A 21,240-nucleotide genomic window follows, 5' to 3' on the forward strand; every position below is an offset into this window, starting at 1 on the left:
GAGGGGCCATGAGAGGTTGGTCAGCCACAGTGTGCATCATAGCGACTGGTCGTTCTGGTCATTCCAGTCGCTTGGCATATATATATAGATATAGATAGATAGATAGATAGATAGATATACTAGAGGCCCGTTGCAGGAAGATTCCTGCAAGAATAGGGCTTCCTGTAGCTGGAGCGAAGCAGAGAAGGGAGCGAAGCCCGCCGAGGCAGGCTTCGCTCCCTTCTCCGCTGCCTCGCTCCCTCCCGTCTCCGCTGCCTCAGCTCTGCTCCCATCTCCGTTGCCTCGGCTCCACTCCCATTTCCACTGCCTCAGCTCCGTTCCCATGTCTGCTGCCTCGGCTCCACTCCCGTCTCCACTGCCTCAGCTCCCTCCCTTCTCCGCCACTTCGCTCCCATCTGCAGCACTTGGCTTCCTTCTACGCTGTCTTCAGTCTTCTCTCCATGGCTACATATGCAAATTAACTGCCATCTTTGTTAGGTTAATTTGCATACTCATCCTGATTGGCTGGTGGGCATAGCGGAGTGACACCAATGTGCATGTTTCTCTTTTATTAGTGTAGATTCCTGCTGCCTCAAATCGCAGCCTATTCTCTTTACAGTTATCACCACTCTGTACTTATCTTCCCAGTTCCATGGGATTTGAAGACTTTTTTATTATTCACTATAGAGGGAAAATGTAACCTGACATGCTTTATGAACCAAAACCTATAAGTGTGGAGTCTAAAAGTTTTTGAAATTGGGATTAGTCATGGAAAAGTAAATAATATGGTCCTGGAATTCTACAGCTATCCTCATGATTTATGTCATTAACAGCAAGAAGTTTCATCCATCCAAATATTTATTGCTCATTTATTATGTGGCAGACATTGTTCTAGGTGCCAGAGATATAGCAGTAAACAATAAAAGGTTTAAATATCTCCATTATTGTTTCCAGTGGAGGGAAACATACATTATAAAATTAAGTAAGTGAAATAGATAGTTTGGAAAATTGTGATTAATGCTATGGAGAAAAATAAGCCAGGGAAGGAGGCTAGGAAAGACTAGGTAGAAGGAGAGGTACAATTTTAAACAGGTGGTCAGGAAAGATATCACTGAAAAGATTCATTTGGCCCTAGCTGGCTTGGCTCAGTGGATAGTGTCAGCCTGCAGACTGAAAAGTCCCAGGTTCGATTCTGGTCAAGGGCATGTACCTTGGTTGCAGGCACACCCCCAGTAGGGTGTGCAGGAGGCAGCTGATCGATGTTTCTCTCTCATCAATGTTTTTCTCTATCCCTCTCCCTTCCTCTCTGTAAAAAATCAATCCTATCTAATAAATAGGTAATATGCTAATTGACCCTCATGCCATCGCAAAGATGGCAGCACCCACAGGCAATAAGGAGGGAATATGCTAATTGACTGCCATGCCCTCAAAGATGGTGGCACCCACAGCCACAAGATGGTGGTGCCCAGTCCCCTCAGCCCCGCTGGGGTGGCAGGCATTCAGTAAAGCCAGGCCCGCCCCCAGGCAGGCCCAGCTGCTCTGCACGCCTGCCTCCGGACTCCCCCAGTCTTCTCAGTGCCCCAGCTGCCCAGGGCCGGCTTGAGGTGCAGGCAAGCCTCGGATGTTGGCTGCCCAGCCACCCAGGGCCACCCAAGGCTCAGGTAACCAGGGCCGGCTGAGGCTTGTGCTGCCAGCAGTGGCAGCAGCAGAGGTGTGATGGGGGCATCACCTTCCCCTGATCACCAGGTCGCTTCCCACCCCTGAGGGCTCCCGGACTGTGAGAGGGGGCGGGCTGGGCTGAGGGACCCCACCTTCAGTGCATGAATTTTCATGCACCGGGCCTCTAGTAAAATATATATATTTTTTTAAAAGATTCATTTGAATAAATACCTGAAAGATTCAAACATATAGGATAGCATTTTTACTTCCTGTCATTTCATTCCTAAAAATATATTCTGTAATAGTATTAAAGGAGCATATTTTATAGCCTTTTTGGTAATTTTATACACATTTAAATATGTTAGCCAAAAGATAACCACTCTCACCATTATCATCTAACATTATTCTGGAGAGATAGTAGCCAATGAAATTAGTTAATAGGAGAAATTAGGTATGGAAAATAGCAAAGGAGGAGGTAAGCATTATTATTGATAAATCACCTATCAATTGCTTCAACTAAAGGGAACAGAACAATTATAACTAAAAGATTTCAGCAATGTGAACTAAACTAATGTTTGAACAAAACTAATATACAAACATTAATTGTCTTAATATGTATTAATACAAAGAACAACCAGTTTAAAAACACAAATGAAGAGAAGACCCATTTACAATAACAACAAAACATGACATAATTCTTGGGAATGAAATTGACAAGAAATATGAAGAAAATTTTGAAACACTACTAAGGAATACAGAAACGACCCTGAACATATGAAAACAAATATCAAGTTCATGACTAGAAAGACTCAATACATGAAGATAGCAATTCTCCCTAATTTAAATCTATAAAGTTAGTACAATACCAATAAAAATAAAATTTTTGTTGGAAAAAATAGCAAGGTGTAGCTAAAGTGCATATGGAAAAAGAAAATAAGCCAAATAAATCACTGGGAAAAATATAAAATTAATAATAAGAGGGGAACAAGACTACTATAATATTTTTATTTGAAGCTTTACCAATTAAAATAATGAGTTGCTATTGTATGAGTCATAGGCCAATGAATGAAACAGAATAAGAGGCCTAGAAATAGACATAAATATATTAGGTAATGTAGTATAAAGGTGGCCTTACACATCAGTGGGAGAAAATTTTAATTATTAAGTAAATGATTTTGGAACAATTAGGTTAGCCATCCATTTTAAAAAGTTATATGGTATCCTTTATACCAAAATAAAATTTTGCTACATTAAATTTTAAATAATAACAACAACAAAAAAAACATGGAGCACTAGAAGCAAGAAAGAATTATTTTACTGAGTTCAAGAAAGAATTTTTTTATAGACTTAGAGTAGGGTAGGCCTTATTAAATATATTGCAAAATCTGGAAATCATTAAAGACTGATAAAGTCAAATTAATAACAATTAAAATTTCAGCATGGCAAAAATACTATAAGCAAAAAATTTTAATAACATATTTTCAACAAGTATAAAAATGAATATCCATACATTGCTGGTGAAAGTATAAATTGGTATTAGCTCTATTGACAGCAATTTGGCACCATTAAAATTAAATTTTAAGTGTATATATCTTTGACTCAGAAATTCCTTCTAGAAATTTATCCCATATATTTCTTGATACATATGAGAAAAAGACATGTACAAAGATATCTATGCAGCATTATTTAAAATATTAAAATACGGGAACAAAATATTAAACTATGGGAAAAATTGGGATACATTTACATAATTGGAATCATATGGAAATGTCCAAGAGTAAGCCAAATCCATGTGCACTAATATGAAATTATCTCTAAGATCATTATTATCTTCCCCTGGCCCAGGAGCAGAAATAGAGACACAAAAACCCAATGCGTGAGACAGGAAAAGTATAGATGTATTCTTCCACCTTTTTTGTTCCCAAAGAGTAAATATGCTTGGCCCTAAGATAGGGACAAGTAGAGATGGAGAACAGACCTAGATGGGGTCCAGGTCTGGGGGCTCTTTCAAAGTGGGAGTGGGAACTTTTTAGGTCTGGGAACACAGAGAAAATGACTCAGTGATGAGTTGTATGTGTGGACCCCACAGGTACTTTGCCTGTGGACTGTAACCATCTAAACAACCTGGACACTCTTAAGATGTCCCTTGAAGAGAGTGGGACTTAACGTGGCGTACTTAGACCTCCTACGTGGAGATGGACACCTAAAGGAAAACCCTGCCCCCTGACCATATAGAACTGAAGGGAACTTGTGGGGAATTTTTTTGTCCTTAGGTAGCAATGGACACACTACAACTGTTTTATATGTCATCCCAGGAAATTTAAATTTACTCCCAATCAATCATTACCGTTCATGATGTCTTCTGTGAAAAGCACTGTTAAAAACAGCTGTCCAGGCAAAATCAACTCATGGTGATGAAAATGAGAATAGGGTTATTCTTGGGAGCAGGTAATGTCAGGGAGGGCCCATCCGAGAGCCTCTGTGGTACTGAAAATGTATTTTCATGAGTGGTGGTTAAATGCATGTATGCATATTTTTTAAGGTTTGTGTATAATTTATAGACTTTATACAAACTGTACCCCAATTTTTAAAAAAACTAGCCTGGGATTTCCTTTCAACCACAACCTACTTGAGACTGGGCTACCCACATTCCTTTCTTTCTCCCCCTTAAGAGTCAAACTCACCTATTCAGCAAAATTCCAATGCCAGATAGTACAAAAGCAAAGTCACAAGGAAAACAGAAACACAAATATATTTAGCTGGTGGAGAGATCAAAGAAAAGTAAATAGCAAACTGTGGCTTCATCAAACATTTACCGAACAGCACAGGGCAGAACAAAGTAGCCAATAATCAAGATATATGTTAGGATTATAATTGTTTTAGAGCAATTTATTTTCAAACTTGCAATTGGTTTCAAAGTCTCTCATTTAAATCTAACATTCTGTTAAGAGATTATAATAAAATTCTTTCCCTTCTGAGATTTTGCATATGCACTGCCCTACAGTCCATTGGCTTAAATGTACCAGAGCAGCTGCCAAACACTCAAGCAGGACTAAAACAATAAGCTTGAATTCCTTTTCACACTAAATTTTCTTTTTCTCTGCATTTATGGGAAACTTCTCGAGTTTCGGGATGGTGTCGTGGAGATCTGCTTCCCTTGGTTCTGAGCCTCTGCATGTTTCAGTCAAAAACACGACTCTCCCCAATACTCCATTCTCACTCTCCTTACTTCTCAACAGAAGTAATTCCTGGTGGAAGGGTAAAGAGCACAGAAGAGTCATAGACCAAGAGTGGCCAAAGTCAATGACCTTGGGCAAACCCACTAAGCTTCTTCCAACCAGAAGCCATGGTGTGAGGAGTAAGTGCAAAACAAACTGCTCCAGAAGGAAGGCAAATGGGAGGAAGGAGCTGCATCATATCCGCCCTTCAGCAATGGTCTCCTCTGTAGGGATCCTATGAATTCTGAGCTCATAGCAATACAAGGCCAGAAAAGGATCAGATAGCAAAGAGAAGGAAGAACTTGACGGTTTTAACAGCAATAATTCCCAACATTATTAATTGTTCTTTTCTTGGAAAAAATGGCAAAGAAAATAAAGAATTTATTCCAGGCCTGCTAAAATACATCTGGCTGGAATTGTTTCTATTATTAATGAATCAAAAACTTCTTATCACTGTTTAAACTTTTATTATCTCACAATTTTTGTTTTGGCCTCACACCTTTTCATCCTCCAGAATGGGATTGCCGTGTTACCGTGGAAAAGGAATGAACTTGGATCCAGATTATCTAATTTGAACATCATGACCTTGTCACAGGAGATAATGCCTAGCTTCAATGGCTGTCATAAGGAGTAAAAAAGTTTCATAGCTTATAACAATTTATACACATCTAAGTTATGATAGAGGCAACATTACCAAGTGGAAAGAACAGAGAAATCCTGATTCAAGTTTCAACAGTATCACTTTGACCAAGTCAAGTTCTCTGAACTCAATTGCCCCATCTGGATTGTTGCAAGGATTAAATATTAACTTATGTAAAGTTAATAACAGACATTCAATAAAACAGCTATTATATTGAAGATTTTTTCCTTTCCTTTAGTCATTTTTCATTCATTTATTCAAAAAATATTTATTGAGTAATAGGCACCATGCTAGGGTATGATGGTAAGACATATACAACTACCATCATGGACTTATCATGTAGTAGGAGACACACACAAATAAACAGAATACCTATATGTATAAACAAGTAATATGAAAATTAGCCAGGCGTCACAACCGCTCAGGCGGAGCTGCCCTCGCTGATGGGCAGGAGGGGACTGCATGCCACCCCAGCCCCAGCGGACACACACCAGGGGTGGGGGCGTGCTCCCAGCGGCCACTGCGCAGCTCAGAGCACGCCCCTGGTGGGTGGCAGCAGCAGCCAGAGCGAAGCAGCCCCATCCCAGATGCCTGGTGGTGGCTGGAGCAAAGCATCCGGGTCCCCGTGGGTGGTGGCGGCAGCTAGCAAAGCAGCCCAGGTCCTGGGTGCCAGAGGGAAGCCGGTGCAGGCAGCCAGGGGAAGGAAGGCCTATTCTTGCACAAATCTTCGTGCCTTAGGCCTCTAGTTACAATATAATTTTGTATGTAGTGTAATAAGGAAAGTATAGGATAGTGTGGGAACCCAGATGAGAAATACTTTACCCAATTTAGGTTAGTATCACAGAGGCTTCTTAGAGATAGTGTCATTGAACTGAAAACTGAAAGATGAATAATATTAACAAGTGAAGAAGAGGGAATAAAGAAAAAATTCCAAGCAAAGACACATGCAAAGGCCTAGGAGCAAGAGAGATAATGTTTGTCAAAGAATACCTCAAAATATCCACCAACACATATTCTCTGTTCTGGGATTAGAACATAAACACCCTCATAGAGATCTTTTTGTCCTTTTCTTGGCCATTGACATTATGTCTTTGAGACTTTCATCTATTCAAACCCATTGAAGAAAACATTTTCATCTTCAGCCAAAATCCTACCATTTCCAATCATGATTATCAAGTATAAACTCCCAATAATTCACAGTGTATATTCTTAATTCAATCTAGTGATACTGTAAGCATATGGACTGGATGATGATAGATAAAAACCATTCTCTTCTCTCCATGAGCTTAACAGTCCAATTAGGAAAATAAAACACAGATTATAACATAAAACAGGATGTAGTTCCTAGTATATTGCTGGTGGGAATGTAGATTGGTACAGCCACTGTGGAAAACAGTATGGAGTTTCCTCAAAATATTAAATATGGAACTTCTGTTTGTCCCTGCAATTCCACTTCTGGGAATATATTTTTTTAAAAATAATAATAATCAGAAAAAATATATGTACCCCTATGTTCATAGCAGCAGAGAAACAAAGGAAAAAATAAACAAATGGGACTACATCCAAATAAAAAGCTTCTGCACAGCAAAAGAAACCACCATTAAAATGAAAATGGAACCCACTGTATGGGAAAACATATTTGCCAATGATACATCTGATAAGGGGTTGATTTCCAAAACATATGAAGTACTCATACAACTCAACAAAAGGAAAACAATCCAATTCAAATATGGGCAGAGGACCTGAAGAAACATTTCTCCAAAGAGGACATACAAATGGCCAAGAGACATATGAAAAAAATGCTCAAAGTCACTAATCATCAGAGAAATGCAAATTAAAACCCCAATGAGATATCACCTTACAACTGTCAGAATGGTTATCATCAATAAATCAACAAACAAGTGCTGGCGAGGATGTGGGGGAAAAGGAACCCTAGTATACTGCTGGTAGGAATATAAATTGGTGCAGCCACTATGGAAAACATTATGGAGTTTCCTCAAAAAATTAAATATGGAACTTCTGCTTGTCCCTGCGATTCCACTTCTGGGAATATATACTTTAAAAAAACAATCAGAAAATATATATGTACCCCTATGTTCATAGCAGCATTATTTACAATACTAAGATTTGGAAATAGTCCCAGTGCCCATTAGTGGATGAATTGATTTTTTAAAAGGCTGCAGGACATATACACGATGGAATACTATACATGTGTAAAAAAGAGGGCTCTCTTACCCTTTGGGGCAGCATGGATGGGACCTGGAGACTATTATGCTAAGTGAAATAAGCCAATCTGAGAAAGACAAATATCACATGATCTCTTTTATGTGTGGAATCTAATGAACAAAACAAATTGACAAACAAAATAAGACCTGAAGCATGGAGGCATAGAACAGACTGACATACCTCCATGTGGAGATGGGGGGACAAGGAGAGATAAACCAAAGAACTTATATACTTACTAGTGGCCCGGTGCATGAAATTCATGCACATTAAAAGGGAATTAATTAGAGGAAATATTTTAATATTGCTATTTGCCCTTTCTCTATAATACAAGTGTCAGAGATGAAAGAAAATTAGTAAAATGTGTATGAAAATAATATATAAATTTATTAATAAGTAAACAATAACAGTGTCACGTCCCTGGTTGGCACCAGACGGGGTATGCAGCCTCATGACCCCTGGCCTCGCCGTGCACACAGCCCTGCCCACCTGCGCCTGCTGCGCACGCAGCCTCCTGCTGATCTGTCATTATGGCATCAAGACCATTTGCATATTACCCTTTTATTAGTATAGATGTGCATAGCCATGGACATGAACAATAGAGTGAAGACCTGGGGTGAGAGGATAGAGTAGGGGCTGGGCAGAAGGAGGGGGGAGGAGGAGAAGGGGAGACATCTGTAATACTGTCAACAATAAAATAAAATTAAAAAATCATTTAAAAACAGGATGTGATTAAATATTACTTGAGTGGCTGAACAATAAATGTAATAGAAATTTACACAAGGATTGACAATGATAAAAATCTTATAAATGCCACTGCAGCTTTGGAGTATTTTCCTCACATCATTTAGTGAGGCATATGAGAATACATACAAACACAAACACACACACACACACACACACTTTGACAAGTTTATTTGTTCAGTTATTCAACAAATATTTAAGTTGTCTACTGTTATATGTACATAACAGGTAAACAAAGGTCCTGCCCACACAGATCTTATATTTTTGTTGGCAGGGGAGGAGGCAATACAAGTAAACACTTCACCTATATATCTTATTTAATCCTTGAAATAACTTCACAAGTTAGGATTTATCATCCTCCTTTTACAAAGTAGACATGGGACATCAAATAACTTGTCCAAGGTCAAACAGCTAGCAATTAGCACAGCCAAAAGCTTAACCTAGGTCTATCAGGTTATAAAGCCTGGGTCCCATGTGAGCCATTCCATTCCCCGGAACCCAGCTTCTCTGATACGCTATTGGTCCTGAAACAGTTGCCCAACATTTAGCCAAGTGATTCTCACAATCTCTCCTACTGAGTTATGGCGTAGGCTATTTCTTACTCCTGTTGTGTTCTTCCATTCATCTGTATTACTTTTCATTGTGATTTTGGTTTCCACTTCAAAATGTATCTATGGGTTTCATTCTATGCAATTCCCTTCTCTGCTTTAACAGCTTCAGCAAATTCATTCATTTTCCTCATTCACAAAAAGTTACTGATTAGTAGCACTATATTCGTCTTTAAAGATAGGGCTCTTATGAGTTATGCGGCAACTGTGTTATGTTGGGAGGATTACTGTATTTGGATTTTATACACATTAATATTACCTCTACAGTTGAACAGTTAAGTGCCTGGCTCTTTTCTAAATTGTCTCATTTCATTTCAATAACACTGCAAGTTATCAAAATGTTATCCTATTTCACAGATGAGGAAATGAGGTTCAGAAAGGCTGAATTACTTGCTCACGGCCAGGATGTAGTAAATCCAGGTCTTCTCATGAGTTTCCCACTACACCATGCTGCTTCTACCTAAAACTACAGAAATCACAGAAATGGGGATTCAAAAGAACCTCATGGGATCTTTACATGATTCCTTCCTGTGTAGGCATCTTTTCTCTAGAATCCTATCCAGTGGTCAGGTCTCTTGTTGAAAGTCTGGCTCTGTCACAGGCAAATTGCGACCTCTGTGGGCCTTAGTTTTCTCATCTGTAAAAAGGAATGCTACTATTTACCTCAGGGTGATCGTGAGGATCAAATGATTAAGTATGCAAAGGTCCTGTGCAAACAATAAAGCACTTTACAAATGCTCCCTGAACTTTCTTTACAAGTAAGTCAGAACTCTAAAATATTTTTATTTCTAAATTGTAAATGGATATACTGCTTATTTCATAATCACAAATTTAAATAGAGCAATATATCCACAGCTCTTCCTAGAAGACAAAATTATTTTACATTACTACTAGACGTAAGACCAAGCTTACAATGTAAATTTTTCTCAAACCTTTTTGAACACGGAGGAAAATATCAACTTTGGAACAGCTATGAGAAAGTGAATTTCATCTTAAATGTGCAGTTATGTAAAACAATTAATGGCTCACAATATGACTGCTCTTACATGAATTTTCTAATATAATTTCACTAAAATTTATACACATATTGAAAATACAATACAATTATAATAATAGAAAACATTTATTGAGCACTTAACATTTGTTAACTCATGTAACAAAATTCTTCAGTTATAGGAAAATAATAATTTAACAATTAAAGAAAAGTTTAACAGTTAAAGGAAAGTTAGTATAGGATGCTAATAAAATTATATAGGCAAAAGAAAAACTACATAGCATACATAACCTAATTTTTTAAAGAGCTTTCAATAAATACCCAACAACAGAAATGTTTTAGAGCCCTGTATAGAAACTATAGATAAAATAAGTTAATTTTGTTGTCTGTGGAATGTCCACATGTATGCTCATTTAAAACAGATCCATGGGTATAATATTATGTCCCTTTATCCAAATAAATGGAAAATTTGATTTCTCTATTTGCTTTCTATTTCTTTAGCTTTCAATTCATCGCAGTACATTAATTTTAAAAACTGTCATTTCCAGGATTTTTTTGTGCTTCTTTCCTTGACATTCATATTGTTTCCCTTTCTTTTCCAAGGATTTATTCTAAAAAGCCATAAAAATGTATACTCATATATGTATTTGTATGTGTGTGAATGCACAGTATCTGTATCTTTTTCTAAAATCAATATTTCTCTTGATAATGAGTAAAAATCAAACCAGGACAGAAGGTTCATCCATTTCTCACCCCATATTAAGGCAGAAAGGTGGAAATAATACATCATATCTTTTGTGTTTCATAAGCTCATCTCATCAAATAAAAATACTTACTGTTTACTTACAGCCAATGTCCTTTAAGTTGCTTGTGATGGTGTTTTTTCATCAATGATATCTGAAAAATCAAAGAAATTCAGTTTCCCACCTTCTAAGCTTCTTATATTTTCTAAATGATGCAGGCTTAAGAGTTGCCAAATGAGATGGGCAACAGCAGCCAAATAGCGGTTCCTAGCCAATCTAAAAATAGCAGGTGATGGGCAGATATACTATTGCTCCTTGCTCTTTTTCCTCCCCGCCCCCCCCCCCCAATATCTAAGTACCAAAATAGCGATTTGTTCAAAATTAAAACAGTACAAAAATAATTATATTCTCTCTTGCCCTAATATCTAGACAGGTGGTCAGTTAGGAAAATTTGTACTTTTTGGTAAAAAAAAAAAAAAAAAAAAAAAGATATGAAAGCCAAGGCAAACCTTACAGGAAGGTTTCTATACCCAATTTCCATATTCTAAAAAAAATCTGACCATAACTTGCTGGAATCAAAAACTGCCATTGGCCCTGGCTGGTGTGGCTTGGTCGGTAGGAGCGTTGTCCCATACACCAAAAGGTTGTGGGCTCAATTCCCAGTCAGGGCACACACATAGGTTGCTGATTTGATCCCCAGTCAGGGCACGTGCCAGAGGCAACCAATTGATCTTTCTCTCTCACATTGATGTTTCTCCTCTTTCCCTTCCTCTCTCTCTAAAAGCCAATAAAAATATATATTCTCAGGGGAGGTTTACAGGAAAAAACTGCCTTTGCCTTTTATTTTTCTTGCCTGGTGATCTTTGAATAATAACTATTAACATTTGATATTTATAATTTAAGAAGTCCTTTCACAGATTTTGTGTTGTTGGCTCCTTTAAAAAAGCCTGCACTAGCATTATAATATAAAAAATGAAAAAAACTGAAGTTCATAGAAGTTGAAGCTTGCCCAAGGCCATCCAGATGAAAAAAGAGACCAATCTGTCTTGAGATTCCACATTTGTCACACACACTCACACTCACACACACACACACACACACACCTACCTATCTTCCTAACAACTCTAACATAAAATGGCTGTTAAGAATTTAACTTTTAAACTTTCACACATGTACAAATAAATTTTATGGGGAAAATGTTACAATAAATTTTCTTGGATTAAAAAGTCCTTTAAAAATTCAAAAGTTCTACAAAATGTGAAAATATGAATTTACTAATCATATTAATTACATAATGACAAATTACTTTTAAAATTCATTTTTCAAAATATCATTCACTTAAGAGAAGAAATTAAATAAGGAGTTACCATGGACATTTAAGTTTTATTTGTTTGACTATGGACACCAAGAAATGCACAGCATGGAAGGGAATACTAATGTATAAGTGGTTCTTTCTCAGTGGGAGGATTACAGATTTTTTCCCTTCTCATATTTTCTGTACATTTCAAACTTTGTAGAATCAAGAAAATATAGGCTTAATTGCATTTTCAAAAATGTCTCAGACATAAAAAATTTTCTATAATAAACTCAAAAAAACAACAACAACTGAACACAAGCCAGGCCAGTGTTGCTCAGTGGTTGAGCATTGACCTATAACCAGGAGGTCAAGGTTCAATTCCCAGTCAAGGCACATGCCCAGGTTTCAGGCTAAATGCCCAGTAGGGGACATGCAGGAAGCACCTGATCAATGATTCTCTCTCATCATTGATGTTCCTATTTCTCAGTCCCTCTCTCTTCCTCTCTGAAATCAATAAAAATATATATATTTTTTTTACAAAGTAGAACATGAAATTGAATCCATAGTGTTACCTCAACTTGGTAAAAAAGAAAAATGTTTCTTTGTAGATGCAAGTACATACAGCTGGAAGGCAAAAGCCTGTAGGATTGTTTTACTTCTGCATGATGGGATTCAGAAAATTATCTTCTTATTTGAACATTTCTGCAACCTCCAAATTGTGTTAATGGGCATATTGTCCATTAAAATAGTTTCCTTCACTTTATGAAGGAAATAAATATGTTAGGCTTATTGTCATTGCCAACTGGAGATCAAGTGGAAGTAAAAAAAATCATCTCATATAATTAATAGTAATATACCCAAGTTCTAATTTATAAAATTTTCATCTTCATGTCCAATAAATTAGGTACAGGTATTCCTTATTATTATATATATATAAGCCTAAGCAACCATTATGACCGAACAGCCAGAACGACTGGTCGACCAGTCATTATGACATGCACTGACCACCAGAGGACAGACACTCAATGCAGGAGCTGCCTCCTGGTGGTCAGTGTGCTCCCACAGCCAACCTCCCATGGCCCCTCCTCCCCCTCCCCCACCAAACTCCTGCAGCCCCTCTCCCCTCCCCCAGCTGGGCCCCCCATTGGCCCCAATCAGGGGGCTGGCTAGCCAACCTCTCCGGGTCTCTCCCCTCAGCTGGCCAGCCCCCTGATAGGCCTCAATCACCAGCCAGGCCGAGGGACCCCACCATGCACAAATCTGTGCACGGGGCTTCTAGTAAAAGATAAGGGTCAACATGCAGACCCTCATCTCTGTGACTTCCTGGAGAACCATTTCCTGAATGAGGAGGTGAAATTGATCAAAAGATGGGTGACCACCTGACTAACATCCACAGGCTGGCTCACCCTCAAGCACGACTAGGAGCCTTTGGAGCTCAGAGGCCTTTCAGAGGCCCCTCTGCATCCCCTGGTGTCTCTGGCTTTTACCTAAGCCTCTTCCCAAAACTTCTAGTCATTCTTTTAACCACCCTGGAGCCCTCTCCCATGCATTGGACCAAATGAAACAATAAAGCTTTTTGCAGCAAAAAAGAAAGAAGGAAGGAAGGAAGGAAGGAAGGAAGGAAGGAGGGAAGGAAGGAAGGAAGGAAGGAGGGAAGGAAGGAAGGAAGGAGGGAAGGAAGGAAGGAAGGAGGGAAGGAAGGAAGGAAGGAAGGAAGGAAGGAAGGAAGGAAGGAAGGAAGGAAGGAAGGAGGGAGGGAGGGAGGGAGGGAGGGAGGGAAGGGAGGGAAGGGAGGGAGGGAGGGAGGGGAGGAAGGAAGGAAGGAAGGAAGGAAGGAAGGAAGGAAGGAAGGAAGGAAGGAAGGAGATAAGGATCAATAATTTTTGCTGATGATCAAATCTCAGTTTTTAAAAACCCTGTATTACATTTTTAATACAGAATTCAGGATTTTGGTTTCTGAATGTAAACAAAAGCCCTCTAAAGATCACAAATATATATAATTGTAGAAACTAGGTCTATGTATGTGAATAGGGGCACACACATGAGGATGTATACACAGTAAAATATAAGAATGTGAGGGGATTTCCAGTAGACTATACTTTTTTCTTTATAATAATCTCCATATTAAATATTGCTCTAGTATGCAAGAAATTAGGAATGCCTCCCCTACCTCCTTTAGCTTGCTTCTTCGTTAGCAACAAAATAGAAATTGCAGAACACTAAGAGATAAATGCCAGTCAAGGGTTTCACTCACTTTCCTTTTAGTCCCTATTAAGTAATATCAAGTATTACCCAGGCATTACTTGCACTGCTCCACAAAAGGCAGAATTATTTAACTGTCTGGACAGTCTGAGGGCCTGACCAGGCATGAAGCCACTGCAGAATTTTTGCCTGCAGCCTACAGCCATGCCTTTGCAGAAACATCTGGGCAACTGTTTCAGTGGGGTGGGGAATAGGGCATCTTGCCACTTTTATCATTTCCCCAGGGCAGAAATATCGGGCTATAACACTAATTTTACTCAAATAAGAGAGGAGTAATAGGCTTCTCTCTAACTTCTACAAAAACAGAAAGAGCAAGGGCAATTTCTAAAGTAATTGACTTTAAAGATTATTTACAGACACGGAGAATTCTTTGTTGTAACCTATCTTCTAGGAAGGGGTACAAAGATTCTATGTATTGCTTAAAAACAAAAGATAAAAACCATAGCCTGTTAAAATGAGTGTACATCTACTTCCCAAGAAAAGGAAGGTCTCTTGGTGTTAAGAGCATCAAGCATGAAATTCTCCTGAGGCTTTTTCATAACAAATATTTCTTACTTTATAATCAGAAAACAATAAAGCCACTCTTATTTTTTTTTTATTTTTATTTTTTTATTGCTTAAAGCATTACAAAGGGTATTACATATGTGTCCTTCCCCCCCCCCCCCGCTCTTATATTTTTAAAATTAGAACATTTACATTCACAAATGAAAAATTATAATTTTCTGAAACATTGATGGAGATACCACAAATGTTTATATTCAGCACCACTCAAAAAATAAAAGTACAAAAAATAAAGGAAAATGTTAAGAACTTGGATAGGAATCTAATTTCCTTTATGTGTAGCTTCAAATTTTCTCAAGAGGAAGAATAATTTCTAACAACTTAGATGTTCCTTCACCAGTCTTGGCATGTAGTAGTAGATCAATAAATATTTGCTGAGTGATTAAATTTAACATTAAATACATTGCCTAAATTTTATTTTTATGCCAAAGATATTCTCTCAAGAATCTTTTTTTAATTACTTTATTGATTAAGGTATTACATATGTGTCCTTATGCCCCCATTACCCCCCCCCCCAAACCCCCCTCACTCATGCCCTCACGCCCCTGGTGTCTGTATCCATTAGTTAAGCTTATATGCATGCATACAAGTCCTTTGGTTGATCTTTCTCCCTTACCCTCACCCTCCCCTACCTTCCCTTTGAGGTTTGATGGTCTGATTGATGCTTCTCTGTCTCTGGATCTGTTTTTGTTCATCAGTTTATGTTGTTCATTATATTCCACAAATGAGTGAGATCATGTGATATTTATTTTTCTCTGACTGGCTTATTTAGTTTAGCATAATGCTCTCCAGTTCCATCCATGCTGTTGCAAATGGTAAGAATTCCTTCTTTTTTACTGCAGCGTAGTATTCCATTGTGTAGATGTACCAAGGTTTTTTAATCCACTCATCTGCTGATGGGCACTTAGGCTGTTTCCAAATCTTAGCTATAGTGAATTGTGTTGCTATGAACATAGGAGTGCATATATCCTTTCTAATTGGTGTTTCTAGTCTCTTGGGATATATTCCTAGAAGTGGGATCACTGGGTCAAATGGGAGTTCCAATTTTAGTTTTTTGAGGAAACTCCATACTGTCTTCCACAGTGGCTGCACCAGTTTGCATTCCCACCAGCAGTGCACGGGGGTTTCTTTTACTCCGCATCCTCGCCAGCACTTGTCGTTTGTTGATTTGTTGATGATAGCCATTCTAACAGGTGTGAGGTGGTACTGCATGGTCGTTTTGATTTGCATCTCTCAAATGATTAGTGACTTTGAGCATATTTTCATGTCTCTTGGCCTTCCTTCTGTCTTCTTTCGAAAAGGATCTATCTAGATCCGTTGCCCATTTTTTAATTGGGTTGTTTATCTTCCTTTTGTTAAGTTGTATGAGTTCCCTGTATATGTTGGAGATTAAACCCTTATCGGTGATAACATTGGCAAATATGTTCTCCCATGCAGTGGGCTTTCTTGTTTTGTTGATGGTTTCTTTTGCTGTGCACAAGCTTTTTATTTTGATGTAGTCCCATTTGTTTATTTTCTCTTTAGTTTCCATTGCCCTAGGAACTGTGTCAGTAAAGAAATTGCTTTGGCATATGTCTGAGATTTTGCTGCCTGTGGATTCCTCTAGTATTTTTATGGTTTCCCATCTTATGTTCAAGTTCTTTATCCATTTTGAGTTTCTTTTTTGTGTATGGTGTAAGTTGGTGGTCTAGTTTCATTTTTTTGCATGTATCAATCCATTTCCCCAACACCATTTATTGAAGAGACTGTCTTGACTCCATTGTATGTTCATGCCTCCTTTGTGGAATATTAATTGAGCACAGTGGTTTGGGTCGATATCTGGGTTCTCTATTCTATTCCATTGATCTATATGTCTATTCTGGTGCCAGTACCAGGCTGTTTTGAGAACAGTGGCTTTGTAATACAGCTTGATATCTGGTATTGAGATCCCACCTACTTTGTTCTTTCTCAGGATCGCTGCAGCTATTCGGGCTCTCTTTTTATTCCAGGTGAAGTTTTGGAGAGTTCTTTCTAGATCTGTGAAGTATGCTGTTGGTATATTAATGGGGAGAGCATTGAATCTATAGATTGCTTTGGGTATTATGGACAATTTGATGATGTTGATTCTACTAATCCATGAACATGGTATGTTCTTCCATCTGTTTATGTCTTCCTCTATCTCTTTTTTCAGTGTCCTGTAGTTTTTCCCATATAAGTCTTTTACCTCCTTAGTTAAGTTTATTCCTAGGTATCTTAATTTTTTTGGTGTGATGGTAAATGGGATTGCTTTTTTAGTCTCTCTTTCTGTAAGTTCATTATTGGTGTATAGAAATGCCATAGATTTCTCGGCGTTAATTTTGTATCCTGCTACATTGCCGAATTCATTTATTAAGTCTAATAATTTTTTGATGGAGTCTTTAAGGTTTTCTATGTACAGTATCACATTATCTGTGAATAAGGACAGTTTTACTTCTTCTTTTCCAATTTGGATGCCTTTTATTTCTTCTTCTTGTCTGATCCTGTTCTTATCTTGTTCCTGTTCTTAGAGGAAATGGTTTTAGTTTTTGCCCATTGAGTATGATGTTGGCTTTGGGTTTGTCATACATGGCTTTTATTATGTTGAGGTATGATCCTTCTATTCCGACCTTGCTGAGAGTTTTTATCAAGAAAGAGTGTTGGATTTTGTCAAATGTTTTTTCTGTGTAAATTGATATGATTATGTTATTTTTATCTCTCAATTTGTTTATGTGATGTATCACGTTTATTGATTTGCGGATATTGTATCATTCTTGCATCCCCGGGGTGAATCCTACTTGGTCATGGTGTATGATCTTTGTGATGTACTGCTGGATCCGATTTGTTAGGATTTTGTTGAGGATTTTGGCATCTATGTTCATGAGGGATATTGGCCTGTAATTCTCTTTCATTGTGTTGTCTTTGTCTGGTTTTGGTATTAGGGTGATGCTAACTTCAAAGAATGAGCTTGGAAGTGTTCCTTCCTCTTGCATTTTTTGGAATAGTCTGAGGAGGATAGGTTTTAGTTCTTCCTTGACTGTTTGGTAAAACTCCCCTTCTCCCAAAAATCTTAATCACCACTTCAATCCCACTCACTAGAAGTAGCCAAATGAAGAGTGGTGAATCTCTCTGTATACAACAGAGATAGAGAAAAGAGAGAAGAGAGATATCATACTATAACTATTTATAGTTAAAAAATACAGTGGACACCCTACTATAGTTCTGCATAATTCATTCTTTTTTTAAATTCTTTATTAGTTAAGGTATTATAAATGTGTCCTCATCCCTCCCATTAAATCCCCATCCTCCCCTCCTCCCACTCATGCTCTCATCCCTCTGTTGTCCATGTCCATTGGTTTGTCTTATATGCATGCATAATTCATTCTTGTTAATAACTGCACTAACTTAATTTTCTAGATGCTATCACCAACCAGTACATTGACTGAGAGAAAATAATAGTACTAATAGTAATGGCTAACATTTATTGAGCATTGTTCCAAATGCTTCATCTATTTACTACACATTAAAATTGTGTAACTTTATAGGTAGGTACTATAACCTATGGCCCTTCTTACAGATAAAGAAATTGAAACATATTACTTGCCCGAGGTTATAAAGACTTGCCCAAAGTTAGACAGTAAGTGGCAAGGCCAGAATTTGAAGCCAGCAGTCTGTCTTCTAAGCCTGTGTTCTGATTCGCTACTGCCTCTGTGATGTTAAAAATAGTAAAGATAAATTATTCCTTAACAATGAGTGACTGTTGGTATATACCAGATGTAAACATAATAGAACACAATGTTTTGGTGTTTTTAACTATACCAGAACCTTGTATACTTAGTAGTGCTTTCAAAGAAACCGTATGAAGAGATTTTAGGTTCAGTTTAGAGTCTGCCATTAAGCAAAAGTATTTGAATTAGTAAAAAACCACACATGAATTTCCTTCATATATATTTCATAAGCTGAACAGGAAAAGCAATCTAAGTTCTGTACTATTACCTTATTTTGTGGCCAAAAGCAGCTTTTTTCAAGTTTTACTATCCATTTTATTGACCAGACTTGTCACCAATTGATTTATGGTCATTCAAAAAACACTATACCAGTCACACACACGAAAAGAACCTGAATCACATTTTTAAAATATATGACTCAGATTCTAAACTCAGATGCAAGAGTTTTTTTTAAAATAATTGCAAAATCTTTGGAATAAATGTGTAGTCTCTCAAGGTAACTATTCTGAAAAGGATAAACCTTAGTTATCTGTTTAAAAGTCAGTCTGCTAAAAGTCAGTTACCACATTTAACAGGTTTTTTTCAGTTACTAATCCAGCAGCCAGTTCATGCCAGCCATCCCAAAACAATAACTGATGTCCATATTGACTCTTCTGTTCCCAAGCCAGTGAGTTGATACCTAGTATCCTAAGCGCTGTATAACGTATCAAAATAGTGTTACTGAGCCAACTGTAACATAAATTGTTTTTACAACATGAGCCAATTTTTCTAATGTACTCTTTAACATAAAGTGATTCTGCTCTAGCTGACAGCAGGGACAAGAATGGCAGCTTGAGGGGATGCTTTACCTTTGACTAAATCTTATTAGTTTAAACAAGGAATAACACATACACATTTAAGTATATTCAACATCGCCAAAGCACCAGCGTCCCCACCATCTTAAAGTGATGCCAAATTGTATTTAAAGGTGGAATGTTTCAGAAGATGGTTCAGTTGAAGATCAAGTTCCACCTACCTCTGTTACTGAGTCACTTTCTAGACCATGTTTTTGTTAAGTAAACCTTTCTTCTTGAACAAATAATCATCTGTCAGAGCTCCACGTAGTTCCACAGAATAGTAAAAATAACTGGAAGCTCCTTTGTATATATAATTGCTAAGTAAATGCCAAAGTCTTACAAGACAGCCCTTAAAGTCTACTGGGTGAACATTATAAAATCAAATTTTGTGCTTCCTTCAGCAGCATATATACTAAAAATCAGAATGACACAGAGATTGGTATGGCTCCTGAGCAAGGATGATATGCAAATTCATGAAGCATTCCACTTTTTAAAAAAATCAATTTCCTGGCAACCTGTTAAGCATAATTATCTAACCAAGTCCTATCCCTTAAAACAAAATTGGAATTATTTAATCTAATAGCTAGAGAAGCAGCTGGGACTTTCTTATCCTGTATAATAAAGAGGTGATATGCAAATTAACCCTCACACCCTCACAAGATGGCTGCCTATGACTAGGCTGGCAGGGGGTTAGTGAGGGACGACCAAACAACTGAAAAGGAGGCTGCGTGGGGTGACCAGGCCGGTGGGGGGGAGGGTAGTTGGGGGTGACCAGGCCAGCAGAGGGGGGAAGTTAGGGGTGACCAGGCTGGCAGAGGGACAGTTGGGGGTGACCAGGCCGGTGGGGGTTGCAGCTGGGGGAGACCAGGCTGGCAGGGGTTCAGTTGGGGGCGATTAGGCTGGCAGGGGGCAGTTTGGGGCAACCAGGCCAGCAGGGGGGCAGAAAGGGGTGACCAGGTTGGTGGGGGTGGGCAGTTAGGAGCAACCAGGCCATCAGGGTGGGGGCAGTTGGGGGTGACCAGGCAGGCAGGCAGGTGAGTGATTAGGAGCCAGCAGTCCAGGATTGTGAGAGGGATGTCTGACTGCCGGTCAGACATCCCCCAAGGGGTCCCAGATTGGAGAGGGTGCAGACTGGGCTGAAGGCCCTCCCCGCCCCCCCGCCCGTGCACAAATTTCGTGCACTGGGCCTCCAGTAGTAAAATAACTCTAAAAACACTGCCTTTTTGATGGCCTATATTTAACCCAACAGCTCATTTTATCTGTCCCCCTACCCTTGCCACATCTGCACACATGAAATGTCAATAATTGATTAATCAATTAATGCTTTTGCTCTGGCAATGTGAAAAACCTCTCATCAGATTCTTTTCCAACCATTTCACCATCAAAATAATGATGCTTGGATTATAGCCAGAGCAGAGAAAAGAATCAAGTATATAATGACCTCATGTGGCAAAGGGCTAGAACTACTAATTTAACTATGAAAAAATCATGGGCTTAAATAACTTTTGTTATAGAACTTTTATTTTCAAATTGCTTTTTTAAATGGGCATTAAATACTTCCTAGAAGGGAGAAGAGAAAAATGACCTCAGATGTAAAGAAAAAGCAGAGGTAAAAATAGTCATCTATTCACTAAAATAAAAGGGGCCCCCATGCTAAGAGTCAAAATATTTGGGTTCTTGTTTCAGTTTTATTAATTTTTTGGGAACTTGAAAAAATCCCTTAGCCTCTCACATCTATAAAATGCTGGTAAGTT

General features: G+C 38.2%; 1 non-coding gene across 1 annotated transcript; it reads left to right on the forward strand.

Annotated features, from left to right (window-relative positions):
* The first annotated feature begins 19,874 nt into the window (after positions 1 to 19,874).
* Positions 19,875 to 19,979, forward strand: LOC139000406 (U6 spliceosomal RNA). The gene has a single exon (XR_011469587.1). It is a non-coding gene; the product is annotated as a U6 spliceosomal RNA (small nuclear RNA).
* Positions 19,980 to 21,240: the final 1,261 nt, after the last annotated feature.

The sequence above is a fragment of the Myotis yumanensis genome, unplaced genomic scaffold (assembly GCF_028538775.1).
Source record: "Myotis yumanensis isolate MYYU_CA2020_CCGP unplaced genomic scaffold, mMyoYum1.0.hap1 SCAF_1, whole genome shotgun sequence".
Lineage (NCBI taxonomy): Eukaryota > Metazoa > Chordata > Mammalia > Chiroptera > Vespertilionidae > Myotis > Myotis yumanensis.